This window comes from Ixodes scapularis, unplaced genomic scaffold (assembly GCF_016920785.2).
Source record: "Ixodes scapularis isolate PalLabHiFi unplaced genomic scaffold, ASM1692078v2 PGA_scaffold39__5_contigs__length_11793443, whole genome shotgun sequence".
NCBI lineage: Eukaryota > Metazoa > Arthropoda > Arachnida > Ixodida > Ixodidae > Ixodes > Ixodes scapularis.
In genome coordinates, this window is record NW_024609867.1 from 1,476,886 (window position 1) to 1,489,685 (window position 12,800).

General features: G+C 47.4%; 2 pseudogenes; both read left to right on the top strand.

Annotated features, from left to right (window-relative positions):
- Positions 1-2,776: 2,776 nt before the first annotated feature.
- On the top strand, positions 2,777-4,902 carry LOC115320163 (annotated as a pseudogene).
- A 5,942-nt stretch (positions 4,903-10,844) lies between these two features.
- Positions 10,845-12,800, top strand: part of LOC115325688 — a 169,251-nt pseudogene continuing 167,295 nt past the window's right edge.

Below are 12,800 nucleotides of genomic sequence, written 5' to 3' on the forward strand. Positions count from 1 at the left end.
TTTTGTCAAAGGTAACACCTAAGAATTTGTGCTCTTTCCTGACAGGGATGCAGGTTCTTTGCAGTTTTAAGGATGGATCCAGTGATAGACCACGGCGTAAAGAAAATGGGACACAGACGCTTTTCTCGGGAGAAAACTTAAAACCGTTTTCATCCGCCCACTTGGCAAGTTTATTTGTGGCAAGCTGTAACTGGCGCTCGCAGCTCGAGAGATTGCACGACGATGCTGAGATCTGGATATCGTCAACATAAAGTGAGTATGTAATGGACGGTGGCAAAACCTGAGTGAGAGAATTCATTCTGATTACAAAAAGTGTAACACTCAGGATACCTCCCTGGGGAACCCCGTTTTCCTGAACGAATGGATCCGACAAAACAGTTCCTAATCTAACCTGAAACGTCCTGTCCGTCAGAAAATCTTTTATGCACTGCAGCATACGGCCACGAATTCCATAGCCATAAAGGTCTTGGAGGATGCCATATCTCCATGCTGTATCGTAGGCCTTTTCCAAGTCAAAAAATATCGATACACAATTCTGCCTATTCACGAATGCTTCACGTATGGCCGTTTCTAAGCGCACCAAATGATCCAAAGTGGATCGTCCTCGGCGGAACACGCACTGATTGTTATGCAAAATACTTTCCTTTTCTAGAACGTACACCAGCCGCCTGTTAATCAATCTTTCATATGTCTTCCCAAGGCAGCTGGTTAAAGCGATCGGACGGTAACTAGAGGGCAGAGATGGATCCTTACCCGACTTCAAGAGAGGGATAATGTGTGCCAGTTTTTAAGCCACTGGAAAGCTAGCCCTTTTCCACAATGAATTGAAGAAATTAAGAAGGGATTTAAGAGACTCTGGAGAGAGATTACGCAGCATTTCGTAATGCAGTCCATCGGGTCCAGGAGCAGAGAGTTTTTTTATATCAAGGGCACTCTTTAGCTGACACTGTCGGAACAAATTTGTTCACGCAGTTTTGATGGCCAGTTGTGGTTAATGGCACTGCAGTGATGGGCTTTCATGGTACGGGAAGCACGATTATGCTTGTTGATCGGCGCCTCGTGGGCGCCGAGTACAGACTCCAGTCGCGGACAAGCATTTACATGCTCGAGGGCACAGCTATGTGTCTACTTGCAAAGGTGCATATGTCTGGCCAAGCCTTGGGAAGAGGACACGACAAGGCGCCCGAAGTGTGTGGTGGGGCTGTGCAAGGGTGGATTGCCCAACGGAGCAGGCTTTCTGCTAGGAAACAACTTGTTTAGAAAGGAAAGGGGTTTTAGCAACCCGATCATGACAGCGGGTGGATTGGTGCAAAAGAGCACATCGGATCATGGACAAGCGGTGACTAACTGCCGTGGCACCCCGACGTCAGAGGACAGAAATTAAATGCATTGGAAAAGGAAAGCCTGAGACAACATTGGTGACAACTCGCCAGCAAGAGAGAAACCAAGAGCAAGCAACGCAGCCACAAAACGAAGAACAAGAGAAAGGAATGGAACGCTTACCGTGGGAAACCCTTTCATCAGCTGTGTTGTTGCTGTTCACCATGCAGCTCTGGGCTCACTCAAAATAGTCATTGCACCGTGTATTCATAGCTTGCATGTGACGTCATTCACAGGCCATGCCAGTATTTTATGCGCCACGAGCGTTCGGTTCGCCGTGCTAGTTTCACACCACGGAAGTTGTAGTTCTAGAAAAACAATAAGTATAAATAATTGTCAGTACCCAGCAATGGCAACGATTATAAGTAGGGCTCCGTGTTTTAGGATAAATCCGAAAAATTCAGATACACACCCGCCGGTAAAATTTTGGGCAATTCGGATTTAGCCGATAAACGCCGAATATTTATGTGTCAATCGCCGACACACCCTTAGCGATGGACTGGCCAAAATGGCTCGCAGCGTCGGCTGCGGTAAATCGGCGCAACGCGTTTTTGCTACTGAGCAGGGGCTGAGTGAGATCAGCGGAATTGCCTAACAGACAACGCTCCCCGGAAAGGGCTTTGTGCGCACGCGCTTAATCTCTCCCGTGACGCTGCATTTCTCTGCGGCACGGCACTGCCCGTCCTGGCGGTCAACGCTCGCGTGATATTATTAAAAAATTGGGTGACTGTACATCTCTGTTCTGTGGAGCTTTAACGAATTGTGCTGTGCTGTCTACTTCCCTTTAAAATCTCCAGCTTTGAGGACTGTATGACCACAGCATGATATGTTCAACACCCATGGAGCTGATACATGCCTTGTAAGGTTTGTATCCAGGTATAGCATCATCCTGCTGCCAAAATATTCCAAAAGCCGGGAATCATGGTGATCAAAGAAACTGCGCAAGCAGGTGGGACAAAGAAGAAGTCAGAATAATGGAAGACTTAAGCATGATTCAAACAGGCCCGTAATACAAATACGGGTGCCGGAACCCGTAGTAACGTCAGCGCTCCCTCCGTACAGGCGGTGACATAGTTACGGTTTCCAGCACCCGTAGAAAAGAGTTGAAAAATTTTCAACTTTCTCCTTTCCGTGTTTTGACGTAGGTTTCTGTATTTTCTCCGCGGCCAATCAGCGCGGTGCACTTCCCTCCTCCGCCCTCCTTGCCACCGGCATTCACGTGGTTCCGCGTGCAAATGCCTCAGACGCTCCATGTCACTGCTTGCTTACAAGAATGGCTGCGATGATGAACTTCCCGCCCGTCTCCGACACGAGGAAAGCTGCTCAAGCTGCAAAGAAGAGTGCCGCTGCCGCGAAGAGGGCTGAAGTTGCCACTGCGTTTGACATACCCGAGGAAACCTATAGATTAATTCAGCTAGTTCAGCAGTACCCCTGGATCTACGACAGGTATCGTAGCAACTACCAGGACCAGGACAAGCGAAAGAACTCATAGGAAGACAATGCGCAGGCGATGAAGATCACCGACCGTAAGTATGCATTTTTATCCGCTGACATCGGAGTTCTGTGGGCATGTTTTTTAACGCAACCTTTCCTAACTTAGCGTGTCCGTCTTTGTGCTCTTGGCGCAGCGTGTTATATAGGTTTTTTTTCTTTCTTCATGTACTTTTACGAGTGATTGAAAGGGCCATGGTCATTCTGTGAAACATTTGGGCGATTTACATACTCGTCATAGGCATTTCAACGCACACGACTCGACCATGGCACGTATGCTTCCTTTTATTGCTCGCTGCATACGCCAGGTCTGTACAAAACCAAGATGATGCTTGGGCAACCTGCAGGCAAGCGCATACCCCACATTCTTTGAAAATGACCGGTCCCACAGTTTTTCGTAGTGAACGGAGCCCGTGGTCTGCATGCGTGTGTGCCGGAAGAAAAACAATCTGACATAGCGCGAAAATTTGAACTTGAAACAGTTTCACATTATTTCTGGGAACGAGCTCTTGTGCGATAAAACTCGCAAATGCGCCTTTAAAGTATGAAACATTTTTTTTTATTTGCGAGCGGTACATAACTGGCTTCTTAAAATTGCGTCGACCCTAGTTTTCAACTGTTCCAGTATTCAACCAATTTTTGACTAGTACTTCTCGCGTCCCATGCAGCCTAGTACGCATCTGTGATTCCCTTATGGCACCTGTGTTGTGTGTAGCATTTTGAAGCCTTAGTTTGCGCACACTCTAAGCCTATGGAGGGTACTACGCCATTTGACTTCAAAAAATTTTCTCTGCTTCTTTGCACATTTTAGTACAAGTATTTGATGCTTGTGAGACATGTCCCACAAAGCTATCTACATTTTTTCAGCCTCCTTGTGCAAATTAAGGTGGGAGTACATCCATGACAAGTACATAAGGGAGGCAGCGAAGGTGGCAGCTTCAGAGCGCAGTGGATGTGGCACCTCCGACGTCTTCAAGCCAAAGTGGGCCTATTTTGAGAGCTGCCGTTTCCTGACTGGCAACTCTATTGTCTCACGAAGGTACACTCGTAATAATCTTAATCTTTCTCTACCTCGTGTTCATCTGTCTGATTTAGTAAGTGGCTACATTATTCTTTTGGCTGTGTTTCACTTGGACTTTCGAGTGCTACACCATCTCAAAGCCACTCAAGCACTCAATCTCTGTCCTAGGGGCCAGTGGGGGAGGGGGTATAGCCATGTTTCATGCTGCAGAAGCATCTTTGCTTGGTTAATTCAGAGCTCTTCCATTGAATGATAGGCACCACTGCGGGCATCTAGCCTGCCATCTGGGGACATCACCGATGCAGTTGAGCAAGGTGCTGTCACAGCTTCTGTGGTAATTCTTTCTGCATCTTTATTTTGTGGTCCTTTGCAATGCCACTTGCCACGCGCAAAGTCTCAGGATCGCTTGGCTATTACCGACATTTCTGTTTGCATTTCGCTCTGCCGCTCTGCTGCATTCCTGGCTGCACAGCGGGAATAGCGAACTGGACCTCCCCCAAGCCCACCTTCCACTGACGTGCAGGAAATGCCCCAGGAAACGCCACAGCACCAAGCGCCCTCGCAACCTGCGTCATGGACACCACAAACCCGAGGTGGAAAGCACAGGCAGTCTGCGGACGAAGGGAACACACCAGTAGAGCAGGTCCTGCGAGCCGCTGCGGCGCTAGCCTTCGATTTTCTGACTGCCCCCCCAGGACACACTGATGAGATAGCACAGTCCCTGTCGCACCTTCGTCTGTACATGCAGCAGATGAGCATCGACAGGTGCTTGTCCTACATCCGACAGATAACAGATCTTGCGCACGAGGTAGTCCTGGCCGAACGGAAAGAGAAGGGCAACGAAAACGAGACGGGAGCGACGAGAGAGAGAAAAGGCAGGGTGAGAGAGCGGAAATGGAGAGACAGTGGAGAGACAAAAGGGAAGAGCAGAGAACGGAACAATGAGAGCAGCAGTGAAGACAAGAATGGGAGGAAGCGAGGAACATGATCCTACTTATATCGATCTCTGAATATGGTGGGCACATCCAGTAGTTAATCTCTATGAAAGTCTGTCTGCCCTACCGGGGGGTGGTCTTCTCCCCTCTGATATTAACTCATTAGCTCAATTAGGGATCTTTTTTGACTGCTGCCCTCCCCCATCTCCTTAGGTTGTCCATTCATGTGCCTTGCTTCTTACAATACTTTTCTTTCCCTAATTGTGTTGCATGATCCGCTTCATGTAGGCACTCTCTGTAATGGTCCTTCAACTGCCTCGGAAGATTAAGGATCTTCGTTTTCAACTGCTGCCCTCCCTGGTCTTCTTAGGCTGCCTCATTAGTTTTTCTCTCTTCACCTTTCTTAATTGTATGATTCATTTCATGCAGGCAAGATCTGTAATGGCCCTTCAATTACCTGGCATGTTGCAATGTTTTCGCTGCATGTCGGGCTTGAGGCACTCTTATTGGGAGGTTTGTGTGTTCCGGTACAATATGGACCTCCCTTGATCACAGTGATATTAAGCCACTTTACTTGCTTTTCTACATGCATGTCTTGTTCGTAGGCTCTGCTAGTGTTTGCTGGTAAGTATGGTGCCATGCTTGTTCTGCTTATTCCTGTGTCCATTGCAAGTTTCCTTTCTCTCTAGCATCCCTTAGCACTACGTTCAGAGCGTATTGTGCCTCATTGCTTTGCACTTAAAGGGCCCCTGAAAAGAAAAAAAAGGTTTTTTAAAAACAGTCTGGTTGGGACACGCGTGTCAAAAAATTAATATTAATTGTTGCTGTTGTATTACGCGAAAAAAAAATTTTTTTTAGAGCAATATTGATTGCGCCAGACGCAATTTAGTCGGCAGTCACCTCCTTTCCACCTTTTTCTCTCTCGGCATTTCGGGCGCGTGGAGGAGAGGTACACCCCGCCTCTTCGTAGTGGATCGGCTTGGCTACTTTCCCGGCTTGGCTGCGCCCCGCACGAGAGCCATTGCTACTTCCTGGCCGTGTTCCAAAATTTACTCGATCTTACCCCAGGGTAAGAGTTTTGTACCCTTGGCGTTCTAAAACCCACCCGCGTACAACGTTTTTCAATCTGTGCTGTCACGTGATACGATCCGCCGGAATAACTCGGATCTATATGGAGATTTGGAACACAGCCCGTGTCTGCCGGTCGCACGACGTTCCGCGTCGTATCGTGCACGTACCGTGGTCACACAGTACATACTCGTCGCGATGGACCCCGACCTGAAGCGTCGGTTGCTTCAACCATTCAACGCTGCCAGCAGCTGGGCCTTCGCCCGTACGAGGACACCCCTCGCCAGCCGGAAGGCGTCCGCTCCGATCGCCGCGAAACAACCACTCGCGACGAGGCACCCACTTCGCTGCTGAAGGCGGCGAAGCGGGTGCCTCGACGAGTTCGTCCGAGCCGCACGACCCTTCAAGCCGCCGCGAGGACACGCAGTGGTGACTCATTTTTTTTATTAAACGTTAAGTGCGGTGCCGCGTGCCTTCACTAAACTCTTTACGGGAACTGACATCTAAAAAAAATTGGCACTGGAGCGCGCCAGAAAACATACAAAAGATGGGTCAAACAGGACACACGGATCACGCAAAGAAGAGCAGGAAAACAAAAACCTGTCACACCGCGCCACTTCCCAAGTACTTACGATGACTAACTAACGCAAGCAACAAGCCCTCTTCAGAAGCTTTTCACATATAAACGCGATAAAACTGTAAAACCACCCGAGGTACGCGAGACGCGTTACAACGACGGCGACCATGACAGAAAACAAAATGGCGAAGCTTTTGTTTGTTGTTTTGTTGCAGTATCCGAACGGAAGTTACGATTTTGTAAAACGTTTGTAAGCAATTGCGACGTTCATTCGATGGATTGTTTCTTAAACCTAAAAATATGCAATTCAAAAGGCGATCTCAAAAGATCACGAAGATTTTATAACCAACATCTAAGCTGTCACTCATTCTATTGGCCAATGAGAAGCCGAGCTGAATGACCTGGAATTTGCGCGCAAAATTTCAAATAAATCTCTCGCCGTCAATTTTGCTCTAAAAAAATTTTTTTTTCGCGTAAAATTTATTTTTTGACACGCGTGTCCCAACCAGACTGTTTTAAAAAAAAACTTTTTTTTTCTTTTCAGGGGCCCTTTAACTTTTGGAGGTTTGTTATTTGTTGAGGGAAATTACTTTTGCCTTTGCAATTGCTTCTGTCAAGCAAGCATTGCACTTTCTTAATTGTGCGAGATTTTTCACAGAGCATCCCGCGTAGAATAGTATTGGGTTCGAAAGCCTCGCTTATTGCATGGATGCATGCGTCACCGAGGCACGGCGTTCTTGGAGCGTGTGCGCGCTACGGTGCAGTTTGGGCATTCCTTGATCACAGCTGGCTTTGCTTGATAGTTGGACTGCATGTGCTGGATTTTGCTTTGCATGTGCAGGCAGTAAGGACCATGTCCAGGAAGGACACACTTAATTTGGTTACTCTTGCTAGGTTCATTGATAAGCTGGGTGTTCATCAACAGTAGAGTTCTGTATTGTGTGCCTGATGCTTCTATTTCTTTTTCCAGTTTCAGGCACAAGCCTTGGTCGAGGGGTGGAGACTGCAGAGACAGACTCCATATCCTTACCTGTGGAATCATTTCATGCATCCTCACACTTTCCTTACCCAGACTGGCTTGTGGGAGCCAGATCAAGCCAGCTGGTCTCTCGGCAGAGCTTGACTGCTAGAGAGCGTGTCTCCCGTTTAGTGGATAGGAGTCACACATCACAATGGAGATTCCGCTTTTTTTTTTTTTTTTTTGCTCGACTAAATCAGTGGCAGCGAAGCTCGCTGCGCAGACCTTAAAAGTTCACATTGCGATTATTGTTCGCCAGACAAGAAAAACCGGAACTCCATTTTGACGGGCTAGGTGCATGCACTTGCAAACCAACAGGCACGCAGGTGCTGGTACAAGCCTGGCAAACAGCGATCCTGGACCAAGCCTGGAAATGGGACCTGCACGTACAGCATTGATCGTAGGCTGCCTGGAACTGCATGGAATAAAGCCATTTAAATACTGTTGTAACTGTATCGTCTAGTTTCGATAGGCTTTCAGGTACAACCATCGGCAACATTTGTTACAGGATACGTAAGCTGCAACATTTCTACAGGTCTTGTGCCTGTATCACGTACCCCTACTGATACAACGAACACCCAGCTCATTGGGGTGTGGAATTGCAATGCATGCCTCAAGGAACATGGCTTTTTCTTTCAAAAGTGGTGCTTCCTTGTCTTGTGAACAGGTAGAGGAATAGGCCATATGCGAAATTTAGAGCGCCATCTAGTAGCGCGCCAAGAACTACGTTCGCCATCTTGTTAGTGGCGAGAAAATGAAACCAGAGACCCGACCGACGAAGACCCCATGCACGGTGGACCCCAGTGGTGGACCCCATGTAAACAAGCGACCGCGCGCTTCGTGCGAGAGATGCGATGCCAATGATTGCTGCGTTCCGCTGCGGATGCAGCGATAAACCTTCGATTCATGCATGACGTGAACAAAATGTGAACGGGGTTCACATTTTTTGCTTATTTTTATTTGTCACTTGAGACGCAGCTTTTGACAAAAGCAATCGGTGACAACGCGAAGAAACATGCGGACGTTATCACGTGGCGTGAAGCCATTTACAACTGTTGAACTGAGCCCTAGTCTCTTTTTATAAGTTGCACCAAATTTGTTTTTGACCTTTTTTATTTTATGTGCGTTGTAGTATCAGGCTGCCTTTTTCTTGATGCGCAAGCAGCTCAATGCATGCGGACGAGACCAAGGCTGTTAAGAGAGGCAAAAAGATGGCAGTTTTTATATTCAACGCCACCAACCATAATTGAAGATGTGTATGGTTAACACTGAAATGGTTAGGTCACGGTGTGGGTTAGGTTCATCGCAGTGGCTAAAACTTTGATGTCAGCGGCGGCAAAATTTTTTGTTGCCGACGTCGAATGAAGCAACATAGGCGGTGCCAACTCCATTTTAAAACCTCCTTTTCTTTCTTTTTTTTTTTTTTTCGTCGCAGCTGAGGTAGAAATTTTGTTTTGTGCAAAGAAGCTCGGGGGTAATCTTGAGAAAGTCACCGCAGTTATTCTGCCAGGGTTGAACAAATCTTCATCAAGAGCGCAACATCCGTCAAACTGTGCTTGAGGTCAATGCTATCTGAAACCAATTTCAACCCTTTGCAATGCTTGAAAAATATTGCCCTGGGCAGTTTCTTTTAGAACACAGAGTGTTCCACCAAAAAACCCTCCGCCAGTAAGAACTAAAAAAGAAAAACTCATTTTGAGTTATGTATTTTTGTGGAGCAGTATACCGCTAAACAGTACGACTTCAATCGTATTCGCATCGAAAAAAGAATTAAAATTGTTCTCAAAGATGAAACGCATGACGGCCTAGTCCTTTCAGAGGCCTGTGCACATGCTGGCGACAAGAAGCTTCCACAGCGAAGGCGCAGGGCTTGGTCCGCTGCTTCGACAAGGTTGTTGTCAGCGTGCAGAGGCCCCTGAGAGTCTTGTCAGACAGTTGCGGTAGGTTGTTTAAACTGTTCGTCCACATAACTGGTCAGAAGGCGAAAAACAGTTACCGTGCCATCGCACATTGCCCGTACGGCTGTCTCCGATGCCTCCACCGTGCTTCGGTACCGACAGCGCTTGCCAACATTAAAATGGCGACACTGTCAGTGTTGTCAGACCACAAAGCAATTTCGCATAAGGTCTATTGCCGATACCAGAACCTTTTGAGGACATCTTAGGAACTGCAGAATGACTGCCAATGCAGTGGTCAATCACAGCCGCTAAAATTACAAGAGGGAACTGCAGCTCTGAGCACATCACCTTTACTAGTGATGGGACGAATGACGTGAACACCAGTGTTCCCACTGGCACTCTTCTCACCAGGGTTTTATCCAAGATTTTCAACCCAGGAAGTTGGGGGGAGGGGGGGGGGTGATAAAGGTGTGCGTATAAATCACTGCTTTTCACCGAGCATGGACGTGTTGAAAAGAGAGGCCGCCCAGGTGACTTGGGTTCAACGGGCATGCACTGGGTATTTTTATTAATTGTAGGCAGCACTTGTTTGGAACCGAAACTAATTTTATCGCCAAAGCTGGCTACGGATCATGACATACACTCTTTTTTGAAAGCAAACTGAACCAAGAACAATGAAATGTCAACAGATGGGGTTTATTAATAATTAAATTACTATGCTAAGATATTTTTCGTGAAGTGTATTTGGCTTCATCTAACAAAAAGTTGAAAAATTTATCACCCTGGTCTGGCAATGTTCACAATCATTCCAACGCCTCGGACGGAGCCACCGGCTGCTCCCCCGAATTCTTCCGAATCTTGATTCAGAGAAAATTCGTCCATCACTAATCTTTCAAACTGAGAACCGGAAAACAAAAAAAAAAGGAGAGCACAAAGAATGTCCCTTGTTTTGTTTTGAGAGTCCCGGTCAACGTTACGTCCCGCTAATCGCCTGTTTTTGGACACTAAATCCTTTAGGAAAACCCACAAAAAGCACCAAGACTCGTAGTCACGCATGCGTATCGTTTGAGCATTATTTTATAATAGTCCCACGAAACGAAATGCACAGGAATAATTTGTGGCATAAAGTGTCAACATTGACAACGTGAGGAACTGTCAGAATCCGATCCAATCCGATTCTTTGTTCTTGTCGGCACTCTCCTTCTCGCGGTTCTGCGCTCCTGGTTTCTGGCCCGTTTCTTGCTCCCTCATTTTGCAGTCATGGAAGGAATTCTGGTAGGCGACAGCCAACTGAAGTTCCTGACCAGACAGCACCTGACGTTCGCATGTGACGTGCAAACCTGCACGTTTAGTGTAGGGGGGCCACCGCGGCATCGCTGCTTACGAAGGTTTGGGGGGTGGCTTCTGAGGCGGGTGGACTTCTTTGTCGTCTACGTCGGGGGTAACGACCTCGACAATGGCAGGCGATTGGACGAAGTTTGCCGCGACATCCTGGTATGTTGTCTATCTCTTCCCGATTTGTCTCGTATTTCACACAGATAGCATGGTGTTTGGACACAGTAGCTTGTTCGCTCATTTGCAGGATTTGTGGAGCATCTGAGGACACTTGCCACCACAGTGTTCGTCTTCAAGGTGCAGCCACAGTGCTGGGTGGATCCCCAGGACGAGCGCAGACTGTTGGCGCTGAACCGGAAGCTGGCGAAAGGCGTGAAAGGCATGGCGATTGTGGTCTCCATCAACCCGGATGTAAGTTGTCTGTAGCCCGAGTCATGTCATTTTCGGTGCTACGTAGAGGTCATGTATGCTCTAGAATTTAGTCCTTCGAAATGGGCCTAGCTACGGGTTGATGGTACGTTTGCTCGGTACAAAATTCAGTATTACATCTTAAAAGAAATTACCTCTGAAGGGAGAACGAGTCTGGCTACTAAGCCACTGGTACTTGTCACTATTTTTCTTGGTGCTCCTCCGAAGCAGTGGACAGTATTATATTATTCACCAGCAACCTCGAGCTGCAGTTAACGTCAGAGTTATTCCGTCACAAAGGTTTGCTGGCTTCCCCCGTCAAAAAGGATGCGTGCGGGAGTTCTTTGCTGTCTCCTCACTGCCCCACCTGGGCTCTTGGGAGTAGCACAGTAGTTTTGTCGCTCTTGCCAGTGGCAAAGTGGGACTGTGTTGCAGTGCAGTTACTTAGCTTCCAGTATCGGTCACAGGGTTGAGTGACATGCCTCCACATCCGTGAGGAGCGAGCCGCACACCACCGTTGGTCTAACAAAAGCAAGAAGGTGACAATACTTATTTACATGGCACGCAATTTCCTCTGCTACCATTGCATCAGCAGTAATCACAGGGTGCTCCGTACAGCTCGCGTCAGTGTTCAAGAGAAAGGGCCGGTGTTAGCCCCAGGCACCGGGGCCGCAGACAGGTACATACAGTTAACCAGCTTGCGTCATACTCCAATGCGTTCTTGCTATTTTTAGGAAAAACTAGGAGTTGGCAGAATGTCGGAAATTGGCCCTGTGAAGGTGCAAGTCTTTTGTCCACCTAAGTGGCGCAGACATTTTTTTGAACTGTCGTCACTGAATGGTGCGACGAGTTGCACGCCCATTGTAACACGAGGGATGAAAATTTCGTCAAATTTACAAGTGAGGGAGCTAAACTCCCTATCGAAGGTCACGTGACTTCAATAAAATCTTTCTTTCCCCTGCTTTAACCATGATGAATGTTGGTACTGTTTGTGTGATACTCGCTTACCAAGTGGCTTATGTTTACGCTCTGGAGAGCACTGCAGTAACAAGAAGGGAAGAGAGAAACATTAAACTCTTAATTTGTGCCCTCTCATTCGAATTCGACCGATTAACCGGTTAAAAAATTAATCATATTCAAGCTTTAATCGATCAATTGACAAGCCCCCCCCCCCCCCCCCCCCCAAAAAGATGAAGTCTTCAGTTTCCTTATGCATTGCATTGGTCTTACAGAAATAGTGAGGGCATGCTGACACAAAGCACTTAATAGCTTTCAATCTTCAAAACTTACTAGAGCTCTTTAACTTAAACTTAAACTTACTAGTGCTAATATACATGCATGCATTGAACAATGCCATGGTAAGAGCACATAAAAGTATGGAAACAAGCAGCATTGCTGCGTTTCAGGTGGACGCACCTCGCCATGCTATAAGGGTGAGGGGGTCTCTAATATGGTTTTTCTGACAGCTTTTCTGGGTTATTTAGTCAGGATAGTGCATACAGTATGCCACTTCATGAGGTAATACCTGCCGAAGAAGTCCTGGCCGTCGGGGTCTTCGTACATCTGTCTCACGAAGGTGGCATTCTCGCCGAGCGTTTTCCGAGACTTCGGTAGCTCGCAGACGGCCTTTCGTTTCTTTTTCTTCACGCTCCACAGGTACTGCTCACAC